Raw genomic sequence first — 11864 nt, forward strand, 5'->3', positions numbered from 1 at the left:
AGCAGCAGTGGATCAGCGGCCGTCCAATCGGTACTCCCGCCTGCTGATACACCAATCCATCCTTTGAGGTGTCGGACGGCGGTGATCGAGACGTCACGTCCGTTATGGACGCTCGTCAGACCCACTGGGAGTTTCTGATCCCGATGGACGGCCAGAAATCTGTCACGTGGCAGCGCGCCACGTAGTGGGCCCCCCGCAATTCATGAGTCGGTTCGAGATTCGAGCCTTAGGACAACGCCGGACCTCGCTGGATCATTTCAATAAAGCGAGCCACATGTGTAGCCGCTGGGTCCAAATGACCTAAATGCCCTCGTACATTGTAATTAATCATGACAATGCCACTGCTCTACGATTCAACGACGTGGGGCGCACGCTGGGGCTTGCGACGTCGAACCCGGCCGCAGTCAGCGGTTTTCAGGTAGGGGTAGGAACGTAATAAAGAGAAAGATAGGGGTAGTTTTGGATCGCTTGCGATCTACCAACACTGACCCTGGACCGAGGAAGAAGAAAGGAGAGAGCTTTCTCCTACTTGCCCAAGAGGAGAACTGAGAAGAGATTTGCGAGAGTAGAGACAGAAGAGATAAGAGTTCAAGAGGCGATGGAAAGATATATAAAGTGGGAGAGGTGGTGTTGATGAGGTGAGGGTTAGAGAGTTGGGGGAGAGGGAAGACAGAGAGGGGAGGCTGAGAGAGAGATAGGGGCCGGGCCCATCCACCGCCCATATGCACGCTGTCTTTTGCCATCCAAACCAAAACCAATAACCCAAAAGACCTTCACCCATCGCCTCCTTCCTTCTTTTGACCTACCCTTACCCTAACCCAGCTCTAAAACTCCCCATCCCCCCTAAACTCCTCCAACAATTCCAGCCACCAAAGAACAACTACACCACCAACAAGGGGGGAGCAAAGGAAATGGAAAGGTGGCGGCGAGATTCGGTTGGGAATTCTGTAGCTCTGTCAAGCAGCGGTCGAGCATGTAGTAGTGCTTGATTGGGAAAAGGCAAAGAAAAAGAGAAGGGAAGACAGCCGTCATCCGCTTTAGCCTTTCCCTTCTCTCTTAATCAATCGAATTCCCCGACCACTGATTACTTATCTGCTCCACCTTCCTCTTCTTGGCCTCTTTCTTTAGTTCTCTTTGCTTCTGTTGCACTGTTCCATTTCGTAGGTGTCTAGCCCACTTGTGTTTTGTAAGAAAATTGAGGAAGAGGGAGAAAAAAGTAAAGGGAAGAAGAACAAATTTAAGGAAGAATGGATCCGGTAGCAGCTTCTGCACACGGCCACCACCTACCTCCCCCTTTCCACACCCGAGATTTCCACCATCTCCACCACCAGCAGCACCTCGCGCATCTCCAGCCGCCGCTGCTGCAGCAGCAGCCCAAGGCAGAAGAGGAGCACACTGGCATCAACCGAGGCAAGAAACGGGAGCTCGAAGATAACAACAATGATAACAACAATAATGGAGCTAACAGCGGAGATGGGAAGGATCTGGTGCCTGCACCGCAGACAGGCAGTGGTGGAGAAGGGGAGATCACACGACGGCCCCGCGGCCGGCCTGCCGGGTCGAAGAACAGGCCGAAGCCGCCGATCATCATCACGAGGGACAGTGCCAACGCTTTGCGGTCGCATGTGATGGAGATCGCCGGTGGGTGCGATATTGCCGAGAGCGTCTCCACCTTCGCTCGCCGCCGCCAGCGCGGCGTCTGTATCCTGGGCGGCAGCGGCACCGTCACCAATGTCACCCTCCGCCAGCCGGCCTCCCCCGGATCCGTCGTGGCGCTCCACGGCCGGTTCGAGATCCTCTCGCTCTCCGGATCTTTTCTGCCCCCGCCCGCCCCCCCTGCCGCGACCGGCCTCACCATCTACTTGGCCGGCGGGCAGGGGCAGGTTGTGGGCGGGAGCGTGCTCGGGGCCCTGATCGCGTCGGGCCCCGTGGTTATAATGGCGGCGTCGTTCGGGAACGCCGTCTACGAGAGGCTCCCCCTCGACGAGGAGGAGCCTCTACCGGTCCCGGGGTCTCTCGGGTCCCCCGGACTGGTTGGCCAATCACCACCACAGCAGCAGCAGCAGCAGCAGCAGCAGCAGCAGCCACAGCAGCAGCAGCTGCTGCCTGACCCCAACACGCATCTTTTCCATGGCCTGCCGCCGAATCTACTCAATAACGTCCAGTTGCCGACCGATGCATACGGTTGGGCCGCCGGAGGAGGCCGTCCGCTGTATTGATTCTACTAAGCTACTCTTGTTTGTTACTCTACAAAGATGAGCTGTGAATGGAAGCCTTGCAAGAGATCAAGATGAGGCCAGTTCGGGGTGAAGAGAATTAAGGCTTTCTTCTCTCTTCTTCTTTCTCGTTTTTATTATATTTAGATGCTTTCTTTTCTTCGCTTTTTCTCTCTTTAGTTGCTGATAGCATGACTCATCTTTGTTCTGCTTTAAGATGCTTGTACAAATCTATGAATTATTGGTGGTTTCACTTTGATGAAGAAATTTAAAGGAGTGGCCGCAACACAACGAGCTAGCTGTAGAGGAAGAAGATAATGGAAGAATGATGAGTTTTTTTTTTTTCTTCTTCTTCTCTTCATTTGTCTCGCTTCATCTTCCGATCTGGTACAGTTCGACAGCTAATTTACACTCTTGTTTTAGTACTTCAAGATCTTAATGAGTTGTAGCTCTCAATACCCCTTAGAAGACCCAAAAAAAGGCAAACTGAGGAAGAAAAAGGAGAAAATTAGAAAGTTATCCGAAAGGAAATGATTCAATGTACTTCTGCTCTAGGGATTTCTTTCTGTTTTAACTTTGTAGTCTTCAAAGCATATGTTACTTTTAGCTGCATCGGTTTCTTAACTGCTGCTCCACAAACTCCAACCATAACAGCTCATTTCGTTCTCTTCTTTCCTCTAAGTCCATGCTTACCATCCCATCAACATAGCTGGTCTTAACAATTTTCTACCACCCAGCGCAACAAACATGAACCTACTCTAAACCCTTGTTCCCTTAGCAGCATTTTCTTTGGAGAAGAAAACTTCTGTTGTTTTGAGAACAAGAAGAATACTACCATTATTATCTCCAGCGTTTTTGTTAATACTGTTGGTACAGTGTCACTTTATTTATTGCCATGCTTTAGTGGGTTTTTCTGTGACGGTTGTTTAGTGGAAAAGAAGGGGGAACGAAAGAAATACAAGGCTTGGTTTTGGATTGGTAAGAGGTTCGTAGTTGAAGATGGAGAGTGGTAAAGTCATGCAAAGAAAGTGAAGGGATTTTTTTGTGTGGGTGGACGTAAATGAGAGGGGCTGGGCTACACGTGCGCTGTTCTGAAGGAGCTCCTTCACGAGGCAAACAGCGCCATTATAAGGCTGGAAGAAGGACAAGGACATGGGCGGCAAAGTTCTCCAGTGTTCTCAGAGATAAAGGCCCAGCAGCAGTAGCAGAGAGAAAGAGAGAGAGAGAGAGAGAGAGAGACGTGTTTCGCTTTCTTTGCACAAGCTCTTCTCCTTTGCCTAAGGGACTCTCTTTTAGAATTATTCTTTTCTCTAAGTTCTTCCATCGCTTAGTCCCTTTGCTGGCTAGAAGATCTTGAAACAAAGGAGTTGGTGATGTTTTAGTGATACACATCACTTTGGAGCATCTTCTTTCCCTTCCATGGGTTTAGGTGTTCTTCCTTACCCCTATATTTCTGCCACTAAATTCTGTAGACAATGAAGACTACCGTTTTCTTTCGAAAAATTCCAACCAGTGGTGCTCCATAAAGTAAGAGATAGAGGACAGGTAAAGTTGGCTAAGACAGGTGGAAAATCGAAAACTTCGGTTATCTTTGGAAGTTCCAAGTGGCTGCATATATGGCTTTATAATAATCACAAATATTACATTCTTATATGAAAATTTTCATCTTACATTAGTCCTCTAGCTCATCACAGACCTCATTAGATGCAGGCATTAATTTGATATATATATATATATATATATATATATATATATATATATATAACACATAGAATTCTAAATGACAATTCTGTAAGTCTTCAGTTATTAGACATGGAAATTCTAAAAGATATGGAAACTAATTGATGAATAGAACTTTTATAATAAAACACATTCGTGAAAGCACGCATGCATGTTATATTTGCTCATTCTGATCGATGGCCGCAAAAAGTTAGCGTGTTAAATCATTGAAAAATTCTTTTGATTACATGGTGCTTTGCTAGTGTCATCGGTGCTCATCGAATTATAAGTCCAACCAAATTACCTTCTAGGGTTAAAAGAGAAAGAGGTTTCACATTAGGTGGCATTCATTAACTCAACAAGGGACGCTGTTGCGATAAAATTAAAAAAGTGATTGGTTGTTGGAAGTTTAGTAGTTTTTGTTTAATGCGTAGATTCACCCTTAGACATGCTGAACAAGAGAAGATGTTTTAGAGCAGGGAAAAGAGAAGATGATGTTCTCTCTTTTTTTTGTTGTTGTTGTTTTATTTTTTTTTAAAAAGAAAGGATGCCACTTAAGTCACTTTAGAAGTTGGATTACAATTTTAGAGTATATGTTATTCTTCATCAATTAAAAAAAGAAAGAAAAAGAAAAGAAAGAAGAGGTTGGCATGCATGTTTGGTGTTGCTTCTGCTATATGAGTAGAGAAGGAGGAACCAGAGCTAGGTTTTTTAAAACTATTCTAGAAGCATTTTTTTTTTCTTCTTGTAGAAATAACTTTTCAGGCACTATTACCAGACATTTATTTTTAGGAAATATTTTTGCTTCAAAATTGCAAAAAATACTTCTTTTAAGCAATAACAAACTTGCTAGAATGACTTCCTAATAATAAATTTGAACCTGTACGTTTATATATTGTTACATTCGGATACTCAACTGGATAAATTAGAATAATTGGTTGAGTAGAAGATCTGAGAATTATGATGGCAGTAGTTTGATTGATTTAAGGAAGATTTGGTGTTGTCTAAGGAAAATAAGATGACATGCTTTATTGTATCTATTCTAATAGTATTAAACCCCAATCCCAATAGTCATGCTTTGAGGCTCCCATTGTTCGTCTCAATGTATTTCACAACTATAACCACTCCTTTATGAGACCATTGCATCTTGTTAATTTTGATTGTGCTTTAGGAGAGAAACATAGAAGTAAGCAATTGAAAATTAAGAGTATAGGTGTCAAATAACATGAATAACGATTACTTCAATTAGATTGGAGGGTCCCAACTATTGATCCATATTAGTTCTCATGTGCATTATATATATAGGAGATCACAACCATCTAATATTACTTGTCAAGTGAAAGACCATCAACCTTAGCTGAACTGGTTGGCGTGCCCCTCGACATGCGAGAGGTCCAAGGCTTTAACCTTAGTGATGGCATTCAAAAACAATCAACTTAATTAGCTTCTAAAAGGGCACATAGATTCATGATATTGTTGCCCAGCACTATATATATATGGATGATATCGTGTATCAACTCTCAGACTGTTACAGTTCAACTTGCAATCATTTGCTTGTATGTCGAAATTCTGCATTCGAACCCCAGATATGTACTCATAGTTACACATTGCATGTTGAATTACAAGTAACTAAGTACTAGATTTGAGCTACCTGTAGTAATTGGAATTTCAGCAAATTCAATTATGTACAACAAAACAAGCCCTCATGGTAAGACTAGCATCTTATAATAAAATTTTCACTGGGGGAAAAATTACAGATATTATGCACCATAAAGCATGACATGGAATCAGATGGACTAAAGCAAGGTGCAATCAAGTATTCTACCAAAAGAGGTGCAATCAAGTATCCATATGCACGAAATACACTACATTAACTAGAGGAAATTAAGGTGATAGGAGAGATTTCGAGGTTTCTTGGACCAAATTTGTATGGATGTGAAGATAATTTCATGAGAATCAACTTTGACTCCTTAGAAAATTGCGACAAAATTTAGATTCTATAGTAAGTACACTAGAGTAGGAATGAGCTTTAGTCTTGCAAAAGCCAAAGAGAGGGTCCATTATGGCATGTTTAGGAATAACAGTAGGTACCATCCTGAAGGATGATGTATGTATATGTAAAGTATAATATTAAAGGTCTGCTAGATGAAATGTGAACTATTTGTAATATTGCAATCAAGCCAGAGTCGCTTTCTTTCCTCTCCCATTTACTTCAATGTAGAGACCGGTACCTTTGAATCTGAACTGGGTTAAGTATATTCTTTTTTCATTATACATTATGATTTTAATAGTCATATCTGGGTAAATTATATTTGATGTAGTTGAACAGAATCACTGCTCAATGACAGTAATAATTTGTTGATCCATATTGTTATCTTCCATTTTGTATAGTAATTTCTGAAACAAAGTTGTTTTTTGAAGTATGATTTCTGAAAAATGTTGTCATCGATATCATCTATCGACTTCCTTGGACAATGTCAGGATATTCCTTATTGAACTCTATTTAGCTCCCTGTCCTCCTCCTTATTTTCAATGAGCATCAAAATCTTCATTTCTTTTCTTAAGTTGTTTAATTCTTTCTCAGAAAACCGATATAATAGGTAAAACTGAGAAGGTTGCCATACAATTCGAGGACATCACATTCAGCAAGCTAGAGGCATAGAAATACTACTTGTTCATAAATATGGTATCATCATGTATGAAATGCTCTGTATCAACTCCTTTAATGTTTAATCTTGATAATTATTTATTTTATCTACAAATTATGGACAAGCCAATATAGATGTTAGTTGGACTGCATATGTCATTAATCTTTTTTCACCTTTATAGGAGAAGTATAGTTAAAATGATGGATACATTCTCAAACAAAAGATGAAAACATATATAGCATTTGAAAATAATCCCAGCTATCTATCTAATAATAATCTATAAGCTGCAAATGCTTCAAAGCCACATTGTCATCTCTTCCAACTTCTGACAAGTGTTTAAACTTTCTGTTTTTGATCTAAGACTGGTGTTTAAAATGTCGAACACAATCTAGTTCATCCACTGACTTGAATCATGTCAAAATTCAAAAATAGCTGGATTAATATTTAAGTTGGCAATGTAAATTCAAGAAATATATAAGCTATAATAAAATATCTATTAGGAGAATTTTTAGGAACTTTTTTTCTGGCTTTTACATCCAACCATGAATGATGTCAAATCGGCAGGCCCAAAAGAAATAGTTTTCTGGTCCTTTCTCCTGCTGTTCATGCTCTGTTTTTTTGGCATGAAACTGTTCTTTTCCGTTCACAAAGTGAGGCAAAAGCCAATATCAGATGGGCCTGGATGCATGCCCATCCAGATTTCCAGACTGAACTCAAGTTACCGTACCTTGCGGGGACAACAACTTCACCCCCAACATTGGACCTATTTAGCCATTCTCTCTCTCTCTCTCTGTCTCTCTCTCGTAGACTTGCATGTGGTAAGCTTGATACAAAAGGAATAACATGCGGTATCTAAGCAGTCCATATAGAACTGGTGGGCCTTCAAAGTTCACTGTATTGCTTCAGGAAAGAAGGGTGGCAGGTCGTTCTCCCGGAAAGGTCACTCCATATACGTCACCTTTTGAGTCCCTAGTTTCTTTGCACCTTTTTGGTCTCTGATTCCTTTCTTGCTTCATTTTCTCTACTTCCTTGTAGCAAGCAAGAGATAAACCCATATGTGAACAGATGCTTATGATGAATGGAGTCCTCCTTATCCTTCCTCTCAGCAGTGGAAAGAGACTTAGGAACAGTTCCAACTCCAAAGCCATCAGCACAACCATATTCTGATCCATATTTTAATCATGATCCTCCACTCTTTGTAAAAGAAGCTAATCCATCAACCTTCTCCAATAAATAATTCCAAACACCAAGCGAAGCAAGGGGACCACTCAAAGGAAACAGCCACATCCATGTGACCGGCACCAACAACCGCCTCGAACCGACGCGTTGTCGTCGCCTTTCGCTTTCGTTCGAGTCCACTTTCTGCGCCGGTGGTGACCGGTGATGGGTGCTCCTCATCCACTCACAGAAGACCAGCTGAAGAGAGAGAGAGAGAGAGCTCCCATGCCGAGCTTAAATTAATCCTCGAAGCAGCGGGCATCCCGGGTACTAATTTATTCCATGGCTGCCGACCATGGGGGAGGAGCCCATGTGGGCGATGGCGATCGCTTTGGATTCATCCTGTGTCCTTCGATCTCTTGGCAGCCTGCATGAGCTCGGCCGGAAGAAAAAAAAAAAGCGCCACCATCGTTGGCTTCCATGGTGTCAACGGTCGACTTTCAGATTGCTTGTGGTGGGCAAAAATCTCTTACGTGAGAGTTGTGACAGTTCTCCATTAAAATAGCTGACCAACTCCATACCACTATTCTATGGAGCAACTTGCCTTCCTTTGATCCTCTTCACCTTGCCAAGGACTACTTTTGAACTGGTAGTGCACCATGTTCATCCGATAGTTGTTTAATTAGTTTCAAATGACTACTTTCCTTCATAGATAAGTGCTATGGAATTGTCCGCAGCTTGGTTTTAAAAAAAAAGGGAGAAAAAAGAAACTTTTGCTTTCCATACCTAGTACCTTGGATCTTCAATATTACTGTTTCACTTAAGGATAGTACCTCTTGATAATAACCCATATGAGATAAAGAAATCTTCAGAATGACTAGTTAGGTAATATTTCATAGAGGCTAGCTACCATATATGTAATGTAAGAACACTATCGCTAGCTTGAGAGAACATTATTTATTGCTAGAGTCTTACCTTGATTCAAACCACCAAGCAACTAGTTCGCTGTTGTTAAGCAGACATGGGCAACAACTACTGAAATTTTGAGGGGTTTGCCATACGATTAAAGGACAAAATTTCCCACGAATACATTTCCAAGACTTCAACCACGGTACCCAATTATCGAGGTTCTTTGCCCCCCTCTGAGATCACATCTAATTAGGTCATCTCACAAGGACTACTTGTGATCATGAGCTTGCTGCCCTTCACAATAAAAACCAGTAGAAAGTTCGAGTACTGTAAATAAAGTTCACTGTCATTCACTATTTTCTTTAGTTACTAATATTTAAGTAGGTCTTATGTCTATCGAGTACTGTAAAAGGAGATAGAGGAAAGAAAAGAAGCTGTAATTGTATTTCCAGAGTGGTTTTATATACCTTGAAAGGCATTTAGCTAGATTACAGTCCATAATATAGTAATTATATGCTCCTATGACAGAATGGCGTCAAAAACGAGCCCATCATCCAATTGCCAAACTCAAAGTTAGGTCTCTAGGTCTGTTGGATGGTTACGACTCCTCTTTCCAACTGCTCAGCCTCACTCACCCTTGAAATAACTTTATGTTTTTGCTGTAAATTTGTTTTAGAAATTGAAATTAAATAGTCAGGATTCTGATGCCACACAAAATTTGCATCGGATCGTGTTTTTTTTAATTTTTTAAAAAGAACTAGACAAGCACTACAAGAAAATTAAGCAATGCCGATGTTTTTTATTATATATACTGATGCTTATAAGCGTCGGTATTTTTATTTCCGACGCTTTCTAAAGCGCCGCAAAAGCATCGACAATGTGAATGTCAAAAAACAACTTGCCGATACTTTTTGAAAGCGTCACTACTAGCCGACGTTTAAAAGCGTCGGCAATTAGCAACGTTAATAAGCGTCGCTAATATATATACTATAATGATGGGTAAGAATTATTTTTTTAAAAAAATATTTAAAAAAATTAAAATTCTATATACATGTAGACACCAAACACATGCACAACAAAAGTCATATAATAACACAACAAAAAAAATTTTAGTAGTATCAGCAAATTTTGGCATGTAAACCAAATTACCGACACTTTTATCTAGCTATAATGATGACATGCACTAGCAAATTTTGGCGTGTATCCCCAAAGTCGGAAATTTCCGTTTTCATTGTAATGAAGGTTATGTTGTCATCTAGACTTGTAGAAGATTGTATGCAAATGATGCTAGTGCTGATATTTCTAAGTCGACATTGCCTAAAAACCTGAACACTCGTGAATCAATGGGGATTGTTGTTTAATAGTAGCACCTTGGGGATTTCCTGGAATCTTTATTGATCATGTATTTTTAAGTCTTCTTATCCATCTAGCACTCTAACAAATTTTGATCTTTATAGAGAACTAAAAAGGATTGGATGAATGAGTAGTCTTATAATTCCATCTCTGTCATATATATTATCTATCAGCATAGATAACATCATAACTTTCTTGCCTCAAACACACTGCTACTAGATTCTGGAGTTTTTAGTCATAAGCTTTACTCATTGAGCTTTAGTAGGTAAGTGCCCATATCAGCCTCTCTTGATACCGTACTTCAATTTTTAAGTCCATATCTAGCCTACGGGAGCCCAGCAATCAAAACATAGGCCCACGACCTGAGTGGCTGAGCCCGACTGATTTTTTTTTTTTTTTGGTAATCCATATTTTCAATATGCAGCCCCTTGGACTTTATATATCTATTCCATAAATTGGCTAATTATTTTCTATAATGAAAGTGAAAAGATAACATTAAGAGTGAAAACATACCAGACTATAGCTCAATAACACACATGGAAATAATTGCATGCATCTAATACTTGTAAATTATTTCACATAAGTACGTATATATGTATATTGATTTTGTATAAAAGATTGAGTTGATTAATAAGTTTGCAAGAAAAGGTTTTTTCTGTTAAAACAATATATAAGGAGTCCCTAGAATTTTTTTTCCTTGGATCTAAATAAGATGTGGGCATTAGTCTAAACAAATATAATAGCATATATTCAAATATGTGTATTGGACATTTAGTTAATATGTATTATCTTATACGTAGAGCCAAGGACAAAATTGCCGGGGGACCCTAAATATATATCATTTTTTTGGGGAAAAAAAAGACTTTTTTCGCAAAATTGATAAATAAGTGGATTTTTTAATTAAAAAAATGAACATAAAAATGTATTTGTCTTTTATGACATTAGTTTTCCAGCATAGCCTAGTAGCCTGCCCCTTTAAATTGGAAAGACCTAGGCATGAGTAGGTTATCCTTATTAGGCGAGTAACCCATTGACATTAGGGGTTTATTTGGTTAGGGTATGTCAGATTATAGAATAATTTGATGATTTTTAAAAATCATTTATATATGAAAATGATCAACTTGGAAGCATATGGGATTCTTGAGAACCCCTTAAAACACTACCATGATATTTATTACATCATCACCTCAAAATTATCGATCCATTTGATTTACATATAACTTCTTGATTTATGTGTACAGTGCCTCCACATGATTATATTATGCAATCAAACTTGCTAGCTACAAATAACCCTTCATCTCAATCCATATTCATAGATTGGAAGAGAGAGATTTCTTAGTCTATACAAATTATAGCCGTAGAAAATGTTTTAAACAAATGGAGAGTGAATGATGATTTCTATTCTCAGCATAAAGACGTTCTTATGATCCTTCAAAAGAATTTATAGTTTATTTCTATTGAATCTATCTAATCCTAAATAACCTAGAATTTCCATATCCATAGTACTTGTGTAGGAGATTTGGTGGAGAAACTCCAAGAAACAATATCCTTATTTTATTTTTTCTTCCCTTAATATGTTCTTTTTAAATCTATAATACAACAAGCCAATCTTTTTTCAACTCAAAATTAATGCACATTGTGAAAGGACATGAAGACCCATTATCATTTTTGTGCTCAACATCTTCTGCATACCTATTCTTACTCTAAAAACACAAATGCAAGATGGTTTTTCCTCACCCGTCCTCCTAATAATATATACTATTAAAATATATATTAGTATTCTCGTGCATCTTTGTCAGCAACTCTATTGCAAATAATATAAAATTGATTATTGCAACATATGAATTTTGCGAGAATTCTA

General features: G+C 39.6%; 1 pseudogene across 1 annotated transcript; it reads left to right on the forward strand.

Moving 5' to 3' along the window:
- Positions 1-472: 472 nt before the first annotated feature.
- On the forward strand, positions 473-2563 carry LOC103708223 (AT-hook motif nuclear-localized protein 18 pseudogene; annotated as a pseudogene). Its single transcript, XR_015974050.2, has one exon. The product of XR_015974050.2 is annotated as an AT-hook motif nuclear-localized protein 18 pseudogene (transcript).
- The last annotated feature ends 9301 nt before the right edge of the window (positions 2564-11864 follow it).

The sequence above is a fragment of the Phoenix dactylifera genome, chromosome 16 (genome assembly GCF_051530095.1).
Source record: "Phoenix dactylifera cultivar Ajwa chromosome 16, Ajwa_hap1_PhDact_Kaust_v1.1, whole genome shotgun sequence".
Lineage (NCBI taxonomy): Eukaryota > Viridiplantae > Streptophyta > Magnoliopsida > Arecales > Arecaceae > Phoenix > Phoenix dactylifera.